This window comes from Typopeltis vanoorti, chromosome 25 (assembly GCF_054136105.1).
Source record: "Typopeltis vanoorti isolate ZY-2024b chromosome 25, IOZ_Tvanoo_1.0, whole genome shotgun sequence".
In the NCBI taxonomy this organism is placed as follows: Eukaryota; Metazoa; Arthropoda; class Arachnida; order Uropygi; family Thelyphonidae; genus Typopeltis; species Typopeltis vanoorti.
This window is the reverse complement of record NC_143573.1, coordinates 52,470,432-52,486,399: the sequence shown is the minus strand read 5'-3', so window position 1 is coordinate 52,486,399 and position 15,968 is coordinate 52,470,432. Positions and strand designations below refer to the sequence as shown.

The 15,968-nt window shown below is 34.5% G+C and overlaps 1 protein-coding gene across 1 annotated transcript in view; it reads right to left on the bottom strand.

Annotated features, from left to right (window-relative positions):
* Positions 1–15,968, bottom strand: part of LOC150092747 (uncharacterized) — a 236,806-nt gene that overhangs the window by 94,224 nt on the left and 126,614 nt on the right. The window contains exon 6 of the mRNA XM_090414467.1: positions 5,358–6,661. The gene's annotated coding sequence lies outside the window, so the exon portion shown is untranslated. The remainder of the gene's footprint in view (positions 1–5,357; positions 6,662–15,968) is intronic.

Below are 15,968 nucleotides of genomic sequence, written 5' to 3'. Positions count from 1 at the left end.
TGAATAAATCCAGAAGTCTGGAAAATTCTCTGAGTAAATTGAATAACCGCTGTGATAAATTTGGTATGAAAATCAACAATAAAAAAGGCAGAAACACTGAAAATATCAACTGCATCCTGAAGGGAGAATCTATAAAACAAAATATTTCAGCTACCTACGTACAATTTTTAGTGAAGATGGCAAATTAAACATGGAAATAAAGAACAGAATTAGCAAAGCTAGTATGGTAGAAAGTCGACGAAACACTACATTAGCTATATACGAGACAGTGTTCAAACCAGTTTTAACTTGGGGATCTGAGAGTTGGGTTAGAAATAAAACACTGGAGACCTCAAATTTCAGAGTTCTGAGAAAGATTAGTGGAGTGAACAAATAGCATCAATGGCAGCATCACATTAGAAATGAGGATATTAGGAAAGAACTTACCATTGTTAGCATTCATGAATGTGTCAGGAGAGCTAATCTCAGGTGGTATGGTCAAACAGAATAGGAGTAGAAAGATTAGTAAAACAAGTGTTCTTTGCCAGGTTGACAGTAAAAAGATTCAGAGGAAGACAAAGATAGCAAGAAGTGCCTTAGAAGACAGAAATATAAGATCTGATAATAATGCAATCTTGACAGATATATTATGCCCACACCTTAGAGAGCTTCGCTTGAAGATTTGCCAAGAATAGTCTATTCATGCTGAAAGGGAGAAAGAAATGAAAGACGTACGAATTGGTTGCCAACACGCAAAATCACATACTTTATAGGTAAAATTTTCCAACTGTTATAGAAGCAACATAGTTAACACTTTAAAAATCTACAATGATCATAAGAGAGCAGTTAATTTTCCGACGTGTAATAATAAACAACTCATCCCACAATATCGATTGATTACCCTATTATCGGAATGGATTCTCCTTCTGTTGACATGTGCAGAATGTCGAAGGGTCTCGAATCTGTGGGCATACTATAACAGATTAATTTGGAGGAAAATTGTCAATTGGAAGTAATAATGGTGTAACATTTTCATGTAGTACTATCATAATTATCCCGTACCCCCCCCCCCCCCCGAGACATATTAGGAATATTATTATGATCAATTCATAAAAAGGCAACCATGTTTCTGATCCTTGGCAAAGATGGCAGTAGATTTTGTTCAACCCTCATCTCATTTATTTAGCACTCAGTCTATGGTATAATTATCTTCTTTTTTCTGTTTTTGCACTGATGATCTTGGTAACAATCCTCTTATCATTCATTCAAATCTCATAACATCCAATTCATCCAGTCATATTTCTCCAGGAGTTGAGAACAATCTTGTCCAATCGGGATAACAATAAGTTTTCTACTCCTCATGGCATTCCTCTGTTATAAAGGCTATGTTCCAGAAATGACTTCTGTCTTGGAGCTTGCTGTTTTTTATTTATCTATTATTTTTTTTTAAATACCTTCTTGTCCACTGATACTTATCCCATTGCTCATGCTTCAATTATTTTAAAATGCTAGCTATATCTATTAACAATCAACTTCTAAACTACCTAGAATTCTATCGAGTAAAAAATAATCACCACCACAAATGCTATGGGAAGTTTCTAAGGCAGCTCATGGAATTTGGAAAAAAGACCTTTTTGGTAGCCACCCAGGGATTGGACAGCCTTCTCTCTGGGTGTACATTACGAGGGTGGTCTGAAAAGTCTCAGCCTAAAATGAAATAGCAAAATTATAATTTCAAAATTATTTTTATTTTTCAACATAAACTCCCTTAAGGACTAATACATTTATTCCAGCGATGCTCCAGTGCCATTATCCAGTGCCTGTAGTGGTTCTCAGTAAGATCTGCAAAATACCCCTCTACAGCTACAATCACCTCTTGATTCGAAGAAAAACGCTGACCAGCGAGGAAGAGTTTTAGTTTTGGGAAGAGATAGAAGTCAGAGGGAGCCAAATCTGGGGTATAGGGTGGATATTCCAACATTTCATAGTGCAGATCCCTTAATTTTACCATTGCCAAAACACCTTTGTGGGCAAGTGCATTGTTCTGATGAAAGATGGTTTTTTCCTTCTGCAAACTGGGTTTTTTCTGTCTCATCTGGTTAAAAGATCAGAATAATATTCGCCAGTTATTGTTTTTCCCATTTCAAGATAATTAATAAACAAAATGCCTTTAGCATCCTAAAGCACCAATGCCATAACCTTTCTTGCTGATGGAACTGACTTTGCTTTTTTTGGCACTGAACAGCCGGCTTCTGTCCACTTTTTTGACTGCTGTTTGGATTCTGGTGAATCCAAGTCTCATCCATGGTAATAAATCGACACACAAAATCAGTTTTTTCTTGTTAAAATGCTCCAAGCATTGTTCAGAGATTTCCATGCGAGTGCATTTTTGATCTGCTGTGAGCAAGCACAGCACCCATCTTGCACAAAGCTTTTTCATTTGCAATTCTTCACGCAAAATATATCCTACACGTTCTTTTGAAATGCCTATAGTCTCAGCACTTTGACTCACCGGTCATCCAATACCATATTCGTGCACTTGATCAATAATTTCTGGTGTTGTTGTTGCACTATTTTGGATGTCCTTCATGTGGATCGTCTTCAAAGCTGGTACAGCCATGTTTAAACTCGGCCGCCCATTTCTTAATTGTCGAAAACAAATGAAAAGTGTGCCCATAAATTTTATGAACTTCGAATGAATTTGTTTTGGCGTTAAACCTTCTTTTACAAAGAATTTTATAACCCCACAATACTCAATTTTATCCATTTCCATGGATACAGGCAACACTTTTATAAAACAAACTACTTGCAATTTTACATGGATGCTTATGACAGATGTACCAACTTACAGGGGGAAAAAAATCATGCCGATAGTGTTGCCATCTATGGCCGAGGCCGAGACATTTTCAGACCACGCTCATACATGAGACTGTTGGCTTATTGCAATTATAGCTGAAACCACTTAGATCATTATGTCTGCTATGAGTACTCTAGCTCATCTTCCTGTTTTGCAGAGGTAAAACTCCTGCCACCTCCATACAGGACCAGCTAATCCAGCTTTAAATGAAAAGCTATTCTAAAGGTTCCTTATGTTCTTGATTTGCACCTCAGGTCTGAAAGAAAACATGAGAATGCACTACGTACTCTGTGTTATGGTGGATGGACACCTACTGTCTTCAATATATCAGGAACCTTCTGTAGCTGCTTGCAAATTCAACCCAGTTTTAATGATGACAGTATATATTACATCTCTCTTTCTCATTTGGCAAACCTCGAACTGCACAAGCCAACCAACTTCTACAACCCATCTCCAAACTATTCTCAGTAGGATTTGCATAACTTTGTTAGTGCATCCAAACTCCATCCTGTCTAATTTTCCCCAAAAAAGAACCCTTTTCTGCCAGTTTTACTTTAAAGAATATACAAATCTCTAGCAAGACAAGTGAGGTTTCTATTTTTGGATAACTTGAACAGTCTTTTCTTGTATAACCATACCACAAAGATAACCTTCCCAGCATCCTAGAAATTTGGTTCTCTTTTGTTTCAATTACTTTACATCTATTCAAACTGGGAATGCAATAGTGATAAATTAGTTTACTGATTTACCAGTAAACTAAGCAAAAACCTTTTAAATATTTATTGGTAATTGGTATTTCAAAAACATTTTTAATGCATGTTGTAATCATTTTATTTTTGACTAATTTTATAAAATATAGTTCCTTGTTTGAATAAACCACTCAGCCTAAATGAGTCTCATGACTGCAGCCAATGCTTATGTTAACAATCGACTATTTGCATTATTACCTAAAATATTTCATGATTAAATTAACTATAGTACTAAGGACTTGTAAAGTTAACAGGTTTGTGCCAGGCAGGAACACGCTTGACCATATAACATGTTCCTTTGGCATCTGTCAGGCACATTTTTACAAACTAATAAATATATATATATATATGACATGCCAGTTTCAATTTGTATTACATAAATTTATTTCTGCATTTAGTGAATTTTTCCAGGTTGTTAAAACGTACTTAATTTATTCCTACAATAAAACTCTACTTTATTTAGCTTGTATCTGTGTGAAAGAAGGCTGTGTTTCACTATGGGGTCATAAATTTCAATGAAATAAATAAATCTGCTAATGCCTTTTATTCTCCTATAGGGAATAGGCAAAGCCATTTTAATCCTAACTTTATGGAGGGGGGGGGGGGTTTCAATCTTCACTGGTAACCAATCAGAGATGCTTGGCCCATGGCATCCAGTAAAGAGACAGCTGACAAAGTCATCTCTAATATCCTAACACGACATTTATTGTCTGAAATAGCGTGGGTTCTGTAGTCAATTTCCTTGAGTTTACAGGACAAAAAAAACTGTGTTTACAAGAGAAATATCTCACTTGCCTGCCAAAGATTGACTAACTCGAGAACTGGTTAAAGAAAGGCTTAGAAAAAGTTCCTTTAATCGGTAACTAGAATCAAAGATAGGCCATTCCTAGTGCTGTGGAGTGTTACTTCCAATGCCACTTCCACACAGGCTTGTCATAAATTTCAGTTGTCTCTAATTATACTAAATATAATAGTTCTGCCTTATCTGCAGGTTATCTTCCCGTGGTTTCAGTTATCTGCAGTCAACCCTACTCTGAAAATGGAAAATTCCAGAAATAAACAATTCATAAGTTTTAAATTGCATGCCATTCTGAGTAGTGTGACAAAATCTCTCAATGTCCTGCCTAGGACATGAATCATTCCTTTGCACTGTATACACTACCTGCCCATTAGTCACTTAGTAGTAGCTCAATTATCAGATCAACTGTCGTGGTTTCACAGTGCCTGTGTTCAAGTAACCCTTATTTTACTTAAGAATGGTCCCAAAGTGCAAGAGTAGTGACGCTGGCAATTTGGATGAGATTCCAACAGATTTAAATTTGATTGTTCCTTGAAACTTGTGAAACCCTGCAACATCATCTGAACCTAAATGATTTCATTGTATACCAATCTCAAATTTCTCAGAAGTGACTGTCATTAACTGACTGTTCATAATTTCTTTTTAATACTGATTGTTATTTAATTTTTAGTCACAGAAGCTATCCGATTTGTTCCTTTGAATTGTAATACTGTGTTTTCCAGTTTACTCAGCTGTAATCGAGAGATCAGCTAATAAGAACATGTTTTGTAACTCATGATTCGTGTTTTAAATGTAGTTAACTAATCCTTTCCTCTCTCTCTCCCTGATGTTATCCATGTAATATTGTACAAAATACACTGCAGTTTTAATGTATATTTTTTCTACACAAGTTAACAATCTAAGTATACAACATTGTGTGTGTGTGTGTGTGTGTGTGTGTTATATAATTTTTTTAAAATTTTTTTAACAATACCTTGAATAAGATCTGCTTTTACTATGGCTGTGGTACCTTCTGTGATAATCCTTACTTCTGTAGTAACTACCATGACTTAGACTCCTTTAGCTGTCACTGCTCCTTGACTGACTATGGCTGTGACTGTAGCTACTATGCCTACAATTTCGCAAATCAAAAACTTAGCAATATGTAAAATGCCCTTCTTAAAATACATGGATATGGTATGAAAAACATTATTCAATAATTCCCATACCCTAATTAATCACATTAAGGAATGATGAAATTATCACTTTTTATCAGCTCTCATTCACAATTTATTATACATATCAAATGTTTACAGGGGCTGTATAATACTAGAAATTATCCTCAACATATACAGCATATTTTCAGCACGATATTTTCAGTTTCTTTCTTTTAAGCCAAAACAAAAAATTACAGATACATACAAACACGAGTGGACTGTGTTTAAATACAATTTTACACTATGGCATTTACACAGAGTTCAGTTAAAATAAAACACAACAGTACTGTAACAGCAAAAACAAAAATACTGGAACTTGTAGTCTGAATCATGAACAAATCTGATTTCCTTAATAATAAAGATATGTGAGTGATAATTATTAATTCTAAATCTCATTAGTCCAGCATTAGCAAATTAATATCAATGCACAAAAAATTTAACCACTTAACTTACTATGGAGTATAAAATTTTAAGAATGATGAAATATTTGCTCTGTAACATGTACACTGCTAAACAATCTAATTCTAAAATTAATCAGTAAAAAACGACAATTTTTCAAAGCAAATGTGCACAGAATATGAAAAATATACTATTTATGGCAAAAGCAAGCAGAATAAATTCATGGACAATAAAATAAATTGCTCTGAATATACTGTTTATAAAATCAGTACACTTTGAAAGTTATATTTCAAAAACAAACTATCACAGGTAATGGTGCTTATCCTACAATTTTTTGTTTTGTTTTTCAATACACATGTTAATTCCATTATCCATCTGTATCAAAGTTAATATATTCAACCAGATGAAGCAGCACACAGTTCAATTTTTCTTGTACATTCATACTTAGATTATACAACCATTACATATTACATCCATTTAAGGTAGCAGGAATTATGTGGAGTGAATTATCACTGCTTAATATGAGAGCCCAAGGATAAAAATTATTTGGAAATTTGTTAATAACTTGCAAATGGCTCTCCAAGTTATAGTGCAATATTGCACTGAAACTGTCTTTAGATCCAAATAAGTCCACATGTATGCTGCACTAATATCCCCCAATTCAAATGCTTGGTCATCTCACCTGTAAAGGAAGAAAATAACATGTAATGCATTTCTTCAAAAAATATAGGATAAGCACTATCACTGCAACAATTCATTCATGAACTATCTGAAAAGTATCCTATCTTCACAATTCTAAGGTCAATAATAATACAAAAACAAAATCTCTAAACATACTCAGATCACTTTCAAGCTGATTAATGACAAAAAAAAAAAAAAAAAGCAAGGGAAAACTCACTTACCTATAACTTAATGCCAACACTTTTGAATCCTTAGCATTTAAGAAACAAGAAATTTTTACATACTTTTAAAGAGCAAGAAATTACAAATACAGGTAACCCTCATATAATGCGGTCTACAAATTGTGGTATCCCTTGTTCAATGCGGTTTCGATATAACACGGTCTACAATTTCTAGTAGCCCTTTATTTTTTTTCATATTTTTCACCGCGGGACTTAAAAATCAAATTTTATCTTCGTTAAATTTGTGTCTGCCTGTATCACGCAAGTAGTTATAAGTATCAAATTTAGTTTTATTGTATCACTGAATAAGGTACTGGACACAGGGCTCTTGCAGTCTGTGTCATTCTCACAGAAACTACGCTGTATAGACAAGCAAAATCATATGTTGCAACGAAACACGGTATCTAACTAAAAACTATTGTCCAATTTTTCAATTATGAAAGTTTTTTTTTTATTGCATTTGAAATTCTCGATGTCATTATGACAGATCACAAAGGCTAACTTAAAATAAAAGACTACCAAGAATTGAAACATACCATATAATGAATGTGTGATTTTGCTTGCCACCTCAAACGCAAACAAGCAGCCATAAAATTCAACCTAGGGTTGAAACGTTTGTGTGAGTTGAGTCAGTCAGTAATGAGAAGTTCCATCGGAACGATAAATGACACCCTGTTGTGAATGTGCTAAAATTAATAGTAAATGTAGTTATGACAGTTTCAGATGTTATGGAATTCGATTGAAGAGAATTAGCATTTCAACTCAACACTTGTCGGTTGCTTTTGTCTTTGGGTTGTGCGATCTTTTGTTAATACCGCACCAAAACATCTTTATAGCTGCTGTCTTGTGTAAAACAAAACTTGTACAGAACAGTTTGTACGTATTGTAACAATTAAAAAAAAAAACTTGAATAATTTATAAGTGTATAAATCATTGACGTGCCACCTCTGGCACGAGTGCCATAAGTTCGCCATCTACGGTTTACAGTGTAAAGTGTTTATTGTTGAAAATTGTCTCCTTTTTCTGCCAGGAAAGCGCATTTAAAATCATAAGTGTGTTATTCTCAAGCAGAGCAGTTTATTTTCTGGTGAGTTACATACATATGTAATGCTTTTTTTTTTTTAATGTAAAAGTTTATTTTTATTGTAATGGCCACTAAAACTGCAACGAAAGGTTAAAAACCAACATTGAAGAGGAAATTTATTTCTCTCGAAGAAAAAATTAAAATCTTGGATCGGTTGAAAATTGGAGAAAAACCAGGAGTTGTTGCAAGGACTCTGAATTTAAATGAATCAACAATTTGAACAATCAAACAAAATGAACATAAAATCTGAGAAAGTGTTATTGCTGGGTCAACGGTAAGTGCAAAGTGGGTTGCTTGTGTTCGCGATATTCTAATAGAAAAAATGGAGAAATCTGTAATGATTTGGATAGAAGATTGCACTCAAAAGAAAATTCCTTTGGATGGACACATTTTTAAGCAAAAAGCTCTCAAAGTTTATAAACATTTAAAAGAACTTGATCAAGATTCTTCAGAAGAAATCTCTCAGCATGGATTTTGTGCCAGTAAGGGTTGGTTCGAAAACTTTAAAAAGCAGTTTTCTTTGTATAATCTTAAAATCCAGGGAGAATCAGCATCAGCAGATGTTGAAGCTGCCCAGAAATATCCAGCAGAACTTTTAAAAATCATTAAAGAAGGTGGTTACAGTGCAGACCAGGTGTTCAATGCGGATGAATTTTATTGGGGAAAAAAATGCCAAAACACACCTATATTTCAAAAAATGAAAGATCAGCTCCTGGATTCAAAGTTTCCAAAAATAGAATTACTCTACTGTTCTGTAGTAATGCATCAGGTGATTACATGACAAAACCAATGTTTATTAACATTGGTTTTGTCATGTATCTGCAAATCCTCGTGCGATAAAAGGGCTCGACAAGTCCACCCTACCTGTTTATTGGTGGGCCAACAAAAAGGCATGGGTTACAGCTAGCATGTTTGAAAATTGGTTTTTCAAGTGTTTTGTACCTGATGTAGAAAGTTACACAAAGAAAAGAATACAGACTTCAAAATTCTACTAATTTTAGATAACGCACCAGGCCACCGAAACAAATTTAAGCCATCCGAATATTAAAATAACCTTTTTTCCGCCTAATACTACTTCACTTATTCAACCACTCGACCAAGGAATAATATCAACATTTAAGTCATATTATATTTCAATTAATTTTGGAAAAAATGGAATCTAATCCAAACATGACACTGCCTCAAGCGTTGAAAGAGTTTTCAATATTGAATTGTGTAAAAATTATTTCTCTGTCAATTAAGGAATTACAACCCTCTACGCTGAATGCTTGCTGGAAAAAAATATGGCCTGAAGCCGTAACGGAACAAAATTTCATACCTCCAGTGGATGCCGAGCTACGTTGTATAATAAATGATGCACACATTTTTGGTGGAGAGGGCTTTTGCGATATGGTTGTAAACGAAATTAATGAATTAATTGATGGAGAAACAGATTTAAAAGAGGAGGAACTGGTACAATTAATAGATGGTGTCGAACCAAACGGTGGGGAAAGTTCTGCCGAAGATTCTGATTGTGATGAATCCGTTAAAGAATTCAGTTTAAAGAAATTAGCAGAAGGATTGGACTTGGCAAGAAAGTTGGGAAGTTATTTTACAGATAATGATCCCTCAATGGAGCGCCCGGGAAAATTCACGAGACAATTGGATATTTGTTTAGCGTCATATCATGAACTTAATAAAAAATTGCAACATAGTGGAAAAGCAAAGACTTATTACTGACTTCTTGATGACTAAACCAGCCAAAGTATGCAATGAGAATTATATAAATGATGTCCAAGAGATTTCAAGTGGTGACGACCTACAGCCACTTAAAGAACATCTACGAAATTTTATTTCTGAAGACTGTGATGACAATTAAAATATGCACTTTATTTTATTGTGTCTAAAACACTTATGCACAATTTGTAATTTTTAGAATTTTATACTATGTATTTGTCATAGTTTATGTTTTCTTAACTTACATGAATTACCTGAATTAAATAAAAATATTGTTTTTGTTGGATATGTCATTGTTTATATAATTAAAAACAAAAAACGATTTCGGAACCTAACCCTACTTTTTCTATGTGATCTATGTCTCGTATAACGCGGCATTTCTATGGAACCTAACATCCGCGTTATACGAGGGTTACCTATACATTAAATGATGCGTTAATATATTTGCAATTTTTTGTTTCTTTGTTTTAAATATCTGCTGTTAGTGAAAACTTTTTTTTTGTTATAAAATGCTAACAAAATTCCACACAGATTAATATCTGTAGAAACTGCTCTATGGTGTAATCATGTTACTGGACATTTTTATAAGGAAACAGTTTTTACATATACTCATATTTAATATAAAGAAACAAGAAACTGTAGGCCAAACTTTTATCATTACCTTCTGAGTGAAAAATGACCAAAAAGTTATTATTTTTCTTCTTTTGATAATTTTGTGAAACGGTGAAAGCTAGCTTTTCCAAAGACAATGTTGTTTAATTTTTGTCCTTACTGATTTTAACACTCTTTACAGTCAGAAAAAAATCAATTGCTGGATTTTAATAGACTTTTCATGACTTTCATGTTACACTTTAATGGAATAATAACACAGATAAAAAAATTAAACAACAGGTTTAACATTTCAATATTTTGTCTGACAGAAACATCTTCAGGAATACAATGTCTTGTGACTGAGAAAAATACAGAAACAAACCTGTTGTTTAATTATTTCTCTGTGCTGTTATTATTCCAATAAAGTGTAACATGAATGCAAACCAGCAGCTAAGCCTAAATACTCGTTTACTTTTCATGACTATTTCATCTTTACAACTGCTGTTCATCAGTGGTTTCACTTATTCTCTGTTCACTTCATCATCAAATAAATTTGATATCACTTTCTTCATATGATTCTTAAAGTATTATCTTCATAAACTTGTTTATAAAGATAATACTTCCTAATTATGAAATCATTTAGTTTTAATACAGCACACATCACTGCTAAATACTTAAATCTGAAGTTCATCAATACTAAAATCAGTATGAAGTCATAAATGCCTATGTAAATATCTTTACTCAACACAACCAACTGATTCCATTAATAAATAATACTGTGTCATTGCTTCCAAAACTTGCAGGGGAAAAAATATTCAACTTGCATCCCATAAATGTTTACAAATTTGCAAAAATTAGCTTGCCCAATGCAGAAAGACCAACTGACCTCATGTCTATGTAACGTGCAATGCACAACTCATGCAAACATATTAATATTTTTAATTCACTTGGGGCAATTCTAGAAAGCAGCATTGTGCCGCTTAGCTTTTAACAACAGTAAAAAAATTTAATTTTGCTTGGTGGTCAGCAATTCTCATACTGCTTGAACAGCAATGTCATTTTTCACTTTTATGCAACATTGAACTCACTGCTACCTCTTCACTGGATGAAGAAACTCATGTATGAGGAGGAAATACTAGAGCTGTCACAAACTGAATAAGAATTCTGCAGTAGCAACTGGTGGGATATCAACACAGATGCTAAAAGAGTGTTCAGCTGAACTGGCTATTCCTTTGACCAGGAAGTGGAATCTCAGAACAGTGAAGATTCCATAGGAGTGGAAAGAATGTATGGTAATCCCATTGTACAAGGGTGGTGCAAAGACCGACGTATCCAACTATCAACTAATCAGTATCTCATGAGTGGTGGTGGTGGTGAAGATTTTAGAAAAGTTGGTTAGGGTTCACATTCAGAAATGGGTTGACAGAGAATCTCTACTTTGCAATGAATCATAGGTTTACTAAGGAAAAGTCATGTTTTAGCAACTTGCTTACATTCTATAATAATGTTAACATTGAGCTAGACAAGGGTAATGGATATACCATGATACTTTTTGAATTTTGCTAAGACATTTGACAGAATACAGCACATGGAGTATTGTTGCATAAATTGAAGAATATAGGTTGGATTGTAAAATATTAGTGTGGATAAGAGGACGGCTGACTGATATCTGTATACCATTTTTTGATATCCAACAGATATCAAAAAGTGGTATACAGGGGATGTGAATCTGCAAGATCCTAGCCATATAGGCTACTCTCAGTGCTTCTTCCTTTAATGCTATGGCCTTTGCAGACGATCTTATTCTCTTAGCCTCTACTAAGATAAGCTTGCAGGAACTCCTTGACCAGGCAGTTGACTTCTTCTCTATTCAAGGCCTTTCTATTAATGTAGAGAAGTCCTGCTCTTTAGATCTTGTCCCCTCTGATCGTGAGAAGAAGCTTAAGGTCGAGACTATAAAGTTTTCCCTGCACGGAAGGCCGTTGCATGCTGTGACCATCCTGGAAGAGTGGAGATACCTCGGTATCATATTCACCCCAAAGGGAAGGTCTTCTGTCCCTTCTATCCTAGAAGCTGGGATCGCTTCTTTGAGGAAAGCTCCTCTCAACCTTAGCAAAGACTGTTTCTCCTTTCCCACTATCTCCTACCTCGCTTTTACCACAACTGGTGCTTGGTAGGACATATATCTCGGTACTGTCCCGAATGGACAAGGCTATCTGTTCAGCCATGAGATCATGGCTCCGACTGCTGCCTGACACTCCTACTGCATATTTCCATGCGAGGGTGAAGAATGGTGGGCTTGGGGTTCCATCACTTAGATGGCTGATCCCACACCTGCAGCTGTCAAGAATCGCACAGTTAGAACTATTTTCTTCCCCCATCTGCAGAGAGGCTTTCTATAGTCCATTAATACAAGAAGACTTTAGGTGGGCTAAAGGCTGGTCCCATTATCAAGATACTTTAATCGAGTCAGCATCCGCAGAACACAAGAGATGGGCATCTCTGTTACACTGTTCTGTTGATGATGCTCCTTTAAAAGTCATATCTGGTGCCTCCCCAGCATGATTGGGTAAGGGATGGCACCAGACTCTTCTCTGGGTTAGAGTATATTGACCTTATCAGGACGAGGATCAATGCCCTGCCTATTCGAGCCTGCACAGCTCAATGGGGTAGTGACGACTCCAACTGTAGGGCTGGCTGCCACCACAATGAGACATGGTCTCATATAGCCCAGTGTTGCTTCCACACCCATGGGGTCCACGTGAGGAGGCATGATGCTGTGGTCTCCATTCTGAACAACCGCTTTAAGAACAAAGGTTGGGAGACTGCGGTGGAACCACATTATAGGACTTCCGCTGGTTTGCATAAGCCAGACTTGGTGATTAAAAGAGATGGCGATGTTTGGGTAGTTGATGCCCAGGTGGTGGGAACAGGGCGCCCACTAGTCTATAGCCATAATAATAAAGTAAATTATTATAAAAATAACCAAGATCTAGTTAGTAATATACGAGAGTAGCATGGGGAAACTCCGAGGTTTACCAGCACCACCATCTCTTTACATGGCGTATGGAGTGCAGATAGTTATAAGGACTTAAAAACAGCTTGGGCTTATGCAGAAGGATATAAAAGTTCTTTCCTTGAGGGCCCTGCAGGGCACACTGGTGGCATGGCGTTGTCACCAGAGAATGACTACAATGATAACTAGAACAGGCTTAAGACTATATCAAGTCTGGACGTCATGTAAAGGTAGTACTGCCCATAACCAGTACAAAGATTAATAATAATATAACCAGTGGTGTACCACAAGGATCAGTTCCTTGGTTCGCTGTTATTCAATCAGTACATTGATATTGGAAAGGATTTGACATGCGACACAGATATTTGCAGATGATTCAAAGATAGGTGGATAAGAAACTAATCTGGCTAAGGATCTTTTTAAGAGGTTTGCTTGCCCTCATGCTGCTGGGAAGATAGTAGATGAATATGGCAGCTTGTATAAGTAATAAAAGAATGTTAATTCTGGATCAGAAGTTTATAGTCCCCAACCCCCACTGGAAGAATATCACCTAACCAGGATGCTTATTATCATCTGGTTACTGAGGGTTTTTTGAAAGATCAGACGGATACAGGAATTTCCTTACAACATATTCCAGTAAAGAATAAACTTGAAAAATGAAAAAACACTAAGAAATTAATTACTAAAAAAAGAGCCATACGGCTTCATTTTGGCAATGTAAAATTACATCGGCAACTCCAATGCTGAGGACTGTATTCTCATAAGCTCTCGGGGCAATTTTACAAAACTTTCATTGTTTCTATGAACATTTGGCTTTGAAATAAATAATGTTGGATCTAATATCCACTTTGCCTATGTAAAACTAAGAAACATTATTGAAGGGCAAGCTGGTGAAGAATTAGCTGGATTTAGACAAAACAGCAAGTTGCCAAGACCAGATTTTTAACATATACAGCCAGTTAAGAAATCAGGAAAATATTAAAATACTGTTTAAAAACCCTAAATTTGTATGGTAAATAGAAATTTTTACAGAATGACACACAGGTTATACTTAAGTTACAAACTGACAGTTACAGGAGGATGGTTTAATATAAAGTCAGGTACAAGTCAGGGCTGAATGCTAACTCTACCATTATTCATAATCTATATGGACCATATCAGGTTCAATATTACCTTTCTTAGCAACATGGACTAAAGGAAAGAGATATTAAACCTGATATTCAAATAAGAGAAACTCGCACCTAATTCTTTAATTTACTTGTGCAAATGATGTCATCTTCTTAATTAAATCTGCTTAAGTCTTCAGGATCTTTAATCAAATTAAATAACTGCTAAGACAGATTTGCTATGAAAATCAAGAATTAAAAGATCAAACCTGAAAATATACAGAAAACATAAGACAACTGTATTCTTAGTGTGAATCTACAGAACAGGTTTATAAATTTTAGCTATTCAGGCATAATTTTTAGGGAAGATGATAAATTGAATACAGAAATACATAAAACTAGTTTCGTGGGTAGTTAGATGAATAAATTTATACAGAACAAGAGAGAAATCAACAAATATACTAAACAGTTTACAAAGTGTTCAAAACCAGTATTAAATTATCTAAGCATTGGATTCAAAACAAAGTAGTTGAGACAAGACAGGAAACTACAGATTTAGGTTTAGAAAAAAGTAAACGGATGAGATATCAGTGTAACATAAACATATTAAAGTCAAAGATATCAGAAAAGAACTTAACATTATTTATATCCAATAATCAGTGAGCACAGCTAATGTTAAGACAGTATGGTCACTAAAACAGAATGACAGATTAGCAAAAATGGTAAAAAAAGACCAGAGGAAGATCCAGACAAGTATGGATTGATGCAGTTAAGGGTGCTTTAGAAAACCAAAGCATAATAACTGATCAAATTATACACATCACAAGAACATCAGTTTAGAAGAAAGTTGATAGAAAAAGTCATAAATCTTAAATGTGCTAAAATATAATAATCTGGTATATATACACCAGATTATTATATTATATAATATTATTTTAATACTTTATTATTATATATTAAATATAATATATAATAATATTATATTTAATAATAAATATATAATATTGTTATATATTATTAATATTAATAATACTTTATTATATAATAAAGTATATACCATATTTTTATAATCATTAATTATCCTACAAGGTAATTTTGTTTTCAATATGCATCATATTAGCTATAATCAAAGTAGCAAAAGAGAAATTTACATTAAGTGATTTACATAAAGTACTAATTTATAGAAAAGTTAATAGTTCAATTAAACATCATGTACTGCAAAAACATCAGGTCTTTCCAATGCTGTTGCTGAAACAGAAATGCTATGCTTTGAATTGGCTACTTCTGGAAAATTAGTAACACAAAATTCACTGCATGAATAGTGTACCATTCTTCTCTTCCCTCCCCTGTCTCCCCCAAAGTTCCATAACACTAAAATAACCAATTACACATAACAAAAAACTGCATTACAGTCAGAAGACATGATCAACTAAATGAAATCACTTCAGATAATGAGAAAGCCACTAGTGATAAGGTGGTCATTGAACTAGTTCAGTATTCCAATGTTACTGATGCTTAAAATTACAAGTCACTTATGATCATGAGTTCAATGTTATCAGCTGTGATAGAAGATT